The sequence below is a fragment of the Haliotis asinina genome, chromosome 14 (genome assembly GCF_037392515.1).
Source record: "Haliotis asinina isolate JCU_RB_2024 chromosome 14, JCU_Hal_asi_v2, whole genome shotgun sequence".
NCBI classification, from domain to species: domain Eukaryota; kingdom Metazoa; phylum Mollusca; class Gastropoda; order Lepetellida; family Haliotidae; genus Haliotis; species Haliotis asinina.
In genome coordinates, this window is record NC_090293.1 from 47,816,079 (window position 1) to 47,824,306 (window position 8,228).

The following is an 8,228-nucleotide window of genomic DNA, read 5'->3' on the forward strand; positions in this document are numbered from 1 at the left end:
TTGCATTTGGAAAGTGTGAAGTTTGTTCACTTGCTGGCTCTCTCCCAAGTGGGAAGGTGATTTGAAAGTCATGTGAAGAGGATATTGACTTTGGTGGATTTCAGGTTGGTTATATTTGATTTTACAGAAAAGGAATAAACTACAAAAATATGTTCAATTGTTGAAAGGTTCATTGAGTATTTATTGTAAATGAATTTATGCATTTGGTGGAGGTATATTTTGACTCAGGGTTAAAGTTGTTGGTGTTGATAATTTCACTTCCAGTTGATTCAGATTAATGTTTGAGTCCAAACAGATTGTACGTTTACTGCTCTGGTGAGAATTAGCATTTCCATGCTAATTGCGGCATACATATTTTAGGTCCTTGGAGGGTGTATTTTGGTGCCTCACAACATGTGCTCAGTTGATGCAAGTTGTCCCATAAATGGTAAGACAAGCTGATATGTTACTGTGTCTGGAAGATGCCAAAAGTTTGTCATAACTGCACTTCTAAGAGTCTTGTGTAACTGAACCTTTAATTTGGTGATATCCATTTATTTGAGTTATTTTTATATGTTTAGTGGTAGAACAATTATCTGAACAAAGTGCAATGTCTTGGATGTGATAAAGGGTAATTTTGACGGAGATTACTATATTTGTACACATTGTTTCAGACTTGTATTATTAGTCAACAAAAGAAATAAAACCGAACTACAGCCTCAACGGAGCTTGGTTTTCTGTGGTCGAGCCATTCCCGTTACATCCATATTTCTGGCATTTAAAACACTTTAGAGGGTTGGGGGTGTAGGTATCAACTGGAATGTTACAGAAGCCTCCCTTCACTGATTTGGGAGCATTTGGACATGAAAAAGTAAACAGGTGCGTGTTCGTTTTGATGATTTCATTGTCCTTCCGAGTGGATAAAGCGCTTGACATAAAGGACACCTTGATCTTTTATTTCTGACACTATATCAAGGTCCGACATATCACGATCTCTCACAATACCTTTACTCGTGTTCAAGGTCTTGTGTGCAGAGACCGTGACCGGAATGCCTACGAAAGATTTCCTGTTCATCAGGTCCGTTGCGTGTTGCTTTTTCCCGCATTCAACTAGCAGGGCACCCGAACGCAAGCGTCTAATGTTTTTCACCTCCCTAGCTATACCTTGAATACCCTTGGACACAGCAAAGGGGTTCAGTTTTAACGGTGTCTTGTCAGGAGTCTCAATCACAATGAAACGTGGCCAATATTCAATCGATGCAGACGGTCTCTGGTCGGTATCAACAGGATCAATGTCAAGTGGACGTTTTGTCTTTGTAGTGGTATTTCGTAAGCCATGGTTAAGGTAATATGGTTCATCATCCGAGCTCCCCACCCACCACGGAGTATCACAAGGACAATGCTAAAGCGGGCCTCGGATACTCGGATGATATACTCCAGTAGAATTATAAATAATTAATCTACCAGATTGGCCCATGAGTCATCGCCTTCTGGCATAAGACTCTAGGCAAAGTTCATATTATCATAATTGACAATCAAACAAGTTACAGATCACCAGTATTGCCAAGGCCGAAATTTAAAATAATTCCAAATCAAATTTGTGCAATGACACATAGACAGTCCATGCACAGGGCTTGGCATGACCAGCCGATTGGTTGAATCGGGCCAATTCAACCACCCGTCTAGGTGAAGTAAGGGCTAAAGTGGTGTGCAGTTAAAAGCACGAATGCCCTCAACGACCAGACTGCCGTCCTCCACCGACACCGGACGCAACCCACGGCCAGCAGGTTGCCCAATTTAGTCGCCTCTTACGACAAGCAATGGGGTGTTGTGGACACATTCTGTCCCGGGTCCACACGGGACAGTAAAGAATGTGCTTGTAAATCAGGCTTGTGTTGCTGGGTAAGAAGTACCAGTTCACCCCATGCCACCACTCCGTGTGTGTGTGTGTGTGTGTGTGTGTGTGTGTTGTGTACCCCTGACGCTTAAGCAAATAAAAAAGTTTGTGTTCTGTTCTAATAATGGACTAACGTCATTAATTTGTAAATCTCTGTGTACAAGACAATCCGGGACATACAACCTGATCCATTCTGTAATTTGCTCGTAAAGCGGGCTTGAGTGTATATAAAACGTTCTGTTCTGTCAATGGAGTTTCTGTTGTGATAATGGATTAACGTCATCAATTTGTATATCTCAGTGGACAAGACAATCCGGGACATACAACCCGATCCATTCAGAAAACTATTTGCTCGTAAAGCAGGCTTGTGTTGCTGGGTAAGAAGTACCAGTTCACCCACGTCTGAAACAACCTATGCTTGTATCTACAGTAGAGACAGCTGGAGGGTCAAGGTTAATTTGCTTGAAAGCTCACTCTTGTATCCCCAGAGGAAGTGGCGTCTCAAAAGCGTTAATATTGATGGTGTGGTATTTGACACTGAAGACGCTTTGGGGAAGCCACTATATTTTGAAGACAACGCGGTATTCTCAGAGCGTATTTTCAAACAAAAGATTAAATTGAGCAATGTAGAGTAGTTTCTGTGGAGGATGTCACTCTGTTCAATATCTTTGTAATGCATAATGCAGTTAGTTATAAGCTACCACATGACCTTGGTCAAACCAGTGTATGAAACTCTTACAAAAAGACAGAAAGCCAATACAAATTGCTTTGAAACCCGATGTGGTATAAAGATCGAATGTTAATTTTAAAGTAATGCCCCATGCTCTCTGGTTCCAAAGGAGAGAGCACTTTCCACAAAGGCGGTAGTGTGTCGGCAGTTCCTACAGAATGTGTTATCACTCCCAGTATATAGTTCGAGAAATTTACCAATCAAGCGTTAATTCCCTAGCCGGCACTAATGCAGTAAATAGATAGGAATCAGTCAGTTACAATCGCCCTGGAAATAATCATAACACAACACTACACCTTCCATCACCGCTCCTTATGTTTAGTAATGTTCGACACGGAGATGTATTGTGTGGATGATTTATTTGTGGCGATCCTTCTCTATTCTGACAACGTGGATATTTTAACCCCAACAGAGGAAAAAATATGCAGCGTGAGTGAGTTAATGTTTAACGTCACATCGGTAGTATTGCAGCCATATCGTGACGAGAGCATTCTTGAAAAAAGGAATCTATGTATATGATTAAAAACCTGTCGACGAAGGACAGTAAAACAACTAGAATATCACAATAGTGAGTGAGTGAGTGAGTTAGTATTTAACGTCACATCGGCAGTATTGCAGCCATATCGTGACGAGAACGATTAATTATAAAAATACAAATGAATTAATAGCACGGACATTGTAAAACCCTGTCAACGAAGGACAGTAAAACTGACTAGAATATCACAGAATATAGAATATAAAACTAGTGAATAGACCTAAAACAATGTATCTATAGAGGACAGTACAATATAAAAATGAGCTATAGGTTGCCAACAACTGAAGGTAGATCACCATACTAAGGACCATGGGGACTTACAGTACATTTGCTTCCTGCATGGACCCTAGCTGGATTTACATCATCCCTTCGGCTGTTAGCAATTAGACAAATCTAGCCATAAAGTAAAAACACACTTATTCTACGATTAAAAAGCTGGAAAACTGAAATTTACGTCAAATGTTTTTGGACTTACGTACCCTCTCAGGAGGACAATTATTTTACGGTACTTCAACCCCCTTTGAGGGTACAGCCACCAACGATTTGAGTTACTAATTTAATCTTCCAATTTTAAAATATTTATCTACTTACAGTTCGGTTAACAAATTTAATTTCTTTAAAAATGCAAGAATTAAATGAGGACTAACACTGTTAAAAAGATCCTTCATAGTATGTGAATTAAAATACTGATCCCTTGTGATGGAATACTCAACACAGTCAAGCAAGATATGCTTGACTGTGATTCTTTCATCACAAGGGATGCAGAACGGAGGATCCTCACCTTTCAAAAGGTATTCATGTGTATATCTGGTGTGGCCAATACGACATCGCCGCATGATGACCTCTTCAAATCTGGACTGACAACCCAAGTAGGTGTAACCGATATAGGGTTTTATTGCATGTATTTTATTTATGCCCACTTGGGTGTCCCACTTCTTCTGCATCAGATCACGGATGTAAGTTCTAATGCTGGCTTTATAATCAGAGTATGGAATAAGAAGTGGTGTCACAGATTTGTTGAGTGCTGCCATGGCAGCAAGATTGGCCATTGCGTTACCGGAAATACCTACGTGGCTGGGTAACCAACAAAAGACGAGTTCGTATTGGCCAGTGGCAAGATTATTATACAATTCAATAATTTCTATTAAAAGTGGATGTTTACAAGAGATATTTTTAATAGCCTGAAGGCAAGAAAGAGAGTCGGAATAGATTATATATTGTTTACGTTTAGGGTGTCTTTGAATATATTTGAGAGCTGTTAATATGGCGTTAGCTTCTGCTGTAAAAATAGAACTATTATCTGGTAATCGAGAAGATATTGTTCTGGATCCAACGACAGCGGCACAAGCAACTGCGCCACCGTCCTTGGACCAATCTGTAAATAAGGAAGAATATCACAATAAGAAATAAAACTAGCGTGAAAAGTTAAAACTAATATCCCTATTCAGACAATACTATATAAAAACAGGCTAGATAGATCACCAACAACTGAAGGTAGATCACCATACCAGGGATCATGGGGACTTACAGTATCTCTGCTACCTGCATGGTCCCTAGCTGGATTTACACCATCCCCTCAGTTGCTGGCGATTGTATGCAAAATTAGCCACAATTTAAAATGACACATATTCTACTACTAAAAAGTGGAAGATTAAATCTGACTTCAACTATTTTGGGACTTAGGTACCCTCTCAGGAGGACAATAATTTTACGGTACATCAACCCCCTTCGAGGATACAGCCACTAACAATCTTAGTTGCTAATTCAACTTCCAATGATAAAATACTAGTAGTTATCTATTTACAAGTCATGTAACACGTCTAATTCTTTCGAAAGCGCAGTGATTAAATGAGAACTAACATTACTAAAAAGATCCTTCATAGTTCTTGATTTAAAATACTTATCCCTTGTGATGGAATATTCAACACAGTCAAGCAGGACATGCTTGACTGTGATTCTTTCATCACAAGAGATACAAAACGGAGGATCTTCACCTTTAAGCAAATATTCATGTGTATATCGTGTGTGGCCAATACGACATCGTCGCATGATAACCTCTTCAAATCTGGATTGACAACCCGAGTAGGTGTAACCAATGTAGGGTTTTATTTCATGTAATTCGTTGATACCTATTTGAGTGTCCCACCTCTTCTGCATCAGATCACGGATGTGAGAGCTAATGATAGCTTTATAATCAATGTATGGAATAAGACGTGGCGTCACAGATTTGTTTAGCGCTGCCTTAGCAGCAAGGTCAGGCAATGTTTTACCAGAGATTCCAACATGGCTGGGTAACCAAAAGAAGACGATGTCGTATTGGCCAGTCGCAAGATAATTATAAAGTCCAATAATTTCTATTAAAAGTGGATGTTTACATGACAGGTTTTTAATAGCCTGAAGGCAAGAAAGAGAGTCAGAAAAGATTATATATTGTTTACGTTTAGGGTGTCTTTGAATATATTTAAGAGCTGTTAATATTGCATTTGCTTCGGCAGTAAAAATGGAGCTGTTATCTGGAATTCTAGAAGATATTGTTCTGGATCCAATGACAGTGGCACAAGCCACTGCGCCACCGTCCTTGGAACCATCTGTAAATAAGGGTTTGTAATTGCTATATGTACTTTTTAATTGATTATATTGTTTATATTGTAAATCATTAGTTTCTGATTTTTTAAATGAAGCTAATGTTAGGTCGACTTGGGGCCTAACCAACTGCCAAGGAGGAGAAGAAAGGAGACGGAAGGGAGCTATGTTTTCCAGCTCAATGCCGGCAGAAGAAAGAAAGGGTTTAATTCTGAGCCCTAGAGGTGGAACCAGAGAAGACTTCTTGTCGTACAAATCCTCATGAAGGGGATTGAACACACAGTTATAGGCAGGGTTAGATTTATTAGAGTATAATTTAGTAATGTATTGTAAAGACAATTTTATACGACGTTGTGTAAGAGATGGTTCATCGGCCTCAACATAAAGACTGTCAATAGGTGAAGTTCGAAAAGATCCAAGACAAAGTCTTAAACTTTGATGGTGGACAGAATCAAGAAGTTTAAGGTTGCTTTTGCAGGCTCCACCATATACGATGGAGCCATAATCAAGTTTTGAACGGACCAATGATCGATATAGGTGTAAGAGGGTAGTTTGATCCCCTCCCCACTTTGAGTTAGAAACAACCTTTAACAAATCTAGTGCCTTTAGGCATTTAGCTTTAAGGGATTTGATATGGGGTAGGAAGGTTAAATGAGAATCAAAAATTAAACCCAAGAATTTAGCCTCCTTGACAACTTTGATGGGAGTGCCATTTAAAAATAGTTCTGGGTCTGTATGTGATTTGTATTTTCTACAGAAGTGTATACAGTTAGTTTTAGACTTAGAAAATTTAAAGCCGTTTTCAAGACACCATTTGTCTATTTTGTTTAGACACAATTGTAGTTGCCGTTCAATGGTATGCATATTTTTACCACGGCAGGAAATATTACAATCATCCACGAAAAGTGATCCATCGATTGAATCATTTAAAACCTTGGATAAACTGTTGATTTTGATACTAAATAAGGTGACAGACAAAATACTGCCTTGAGGGACACCCTGATCCTGATCATAATGGTCAGACAGGGTAGAACCCACTCGGACCTGAAACAGTCTGTCGCTCAAAAACCGTGATATAAAAAGAGGCAAACGACCCCTCAAACCAAAATCATATAAATCCTTTAAAATGCCATGCTTCCAGGTAGTATCGTACGCTTTCTCAAGATCAAAGAATATCGATACTGCATGTTGTTTATGTACTATGGCATTTTTAACAAAGGATTCCAATCGTACTAAGTGGTCCATGGTACTACGATTTTTCCTAAAACCACATTGAATATTTGATATAAGGTTATTGGTTTCAAGATACCATATTAGTCTGTTATTTATCATTCGCTCCATGGTCTTGCATACACAACTCGTCAAAGAGATTGGTCTGTAATTTGAAGGATCAGTATGATCCCGGCCAGGCTTAGGAATAGGGACAACAATGGCATTACGCCACGAAGATGGGAAATTCCCTGAAGTCCATATTTGATCAAAAATATTTAAAAGTGTTTCCAAAGATGATTCAGGTAAATGCTTCAAGAGCTGATAATGAATATTATCAGCTCCTGTTGCTGTATCATGAGCTTGGTCAAGGGCTATGTGGAGCTCATGTAATGAAAATAATTCATTATAGTCTTCGCCATTGTCTGATTTAAAGTTGAGTTTCTTCTTCTCCTGTTGTTTCTGATACTGTTGAAATTCAGGTATGTAATTTGACGAAGATGAATGTTTGGCGAGAGTGTCACCAAGCTTATTGGCAAGGTGATATGTATCGGTTAATAAATTGTCACCTTCCTTCAGATGGTGAACAGTCGATTTTGAACCTTTGCCCTTTATTCTTTGAATCATGTTCCATACCTTTGAAATAGGTGTTCGTGAATTTATCTTAGAAACATTGTTTCTCCAAGACTGACGTTTATACTGTTTAAAAGTGCGTCGGGCTTTAGCATTTAAAATTTTTACCTTGTCTAAATTATGGACCGTTGGATGTTTACGAAAAAACTTTTCAGCTTTCTTCCTATTCTTTCTGGCCTGTTTACAATCATTATTGAACCACGGTTTGCGAATGTGGGGATTTGCAGAGGACTTTGGTATTGTTTGATCAGCTATAGCAGTGAGCTGATCAGAAAATAGCTTAATCGGATCTTCGGTATTTTCAAATCGGTCAGGTGCTAGGTTTGAAGTACACAATACCTCATACAGTTGCCAGTTCGCTTTTTTAAAATTCCACCTAGATGATGATGAATCAGCAGTTGGGCTGATGGTTTTCAGAATGGTGGGAAAGTGATCACTGCCACAAAGGTCGTCATGGACCGACCATTCAAATTCATTTAATAAGGTGGCATCTGTAAGAGAGAGGTCAAGCGCGGAATACATTCCAGTAGCAGGATGTAAATAAGTGTGAGACTCGTCATTATATATGCATAAATTATTGTTGTTAATGAATTCCTCAATTATCGTCCCTTTACTGTTTGTGTTTACGCTTCCCCATATAGGATTGTGACCATTCAGGTCTC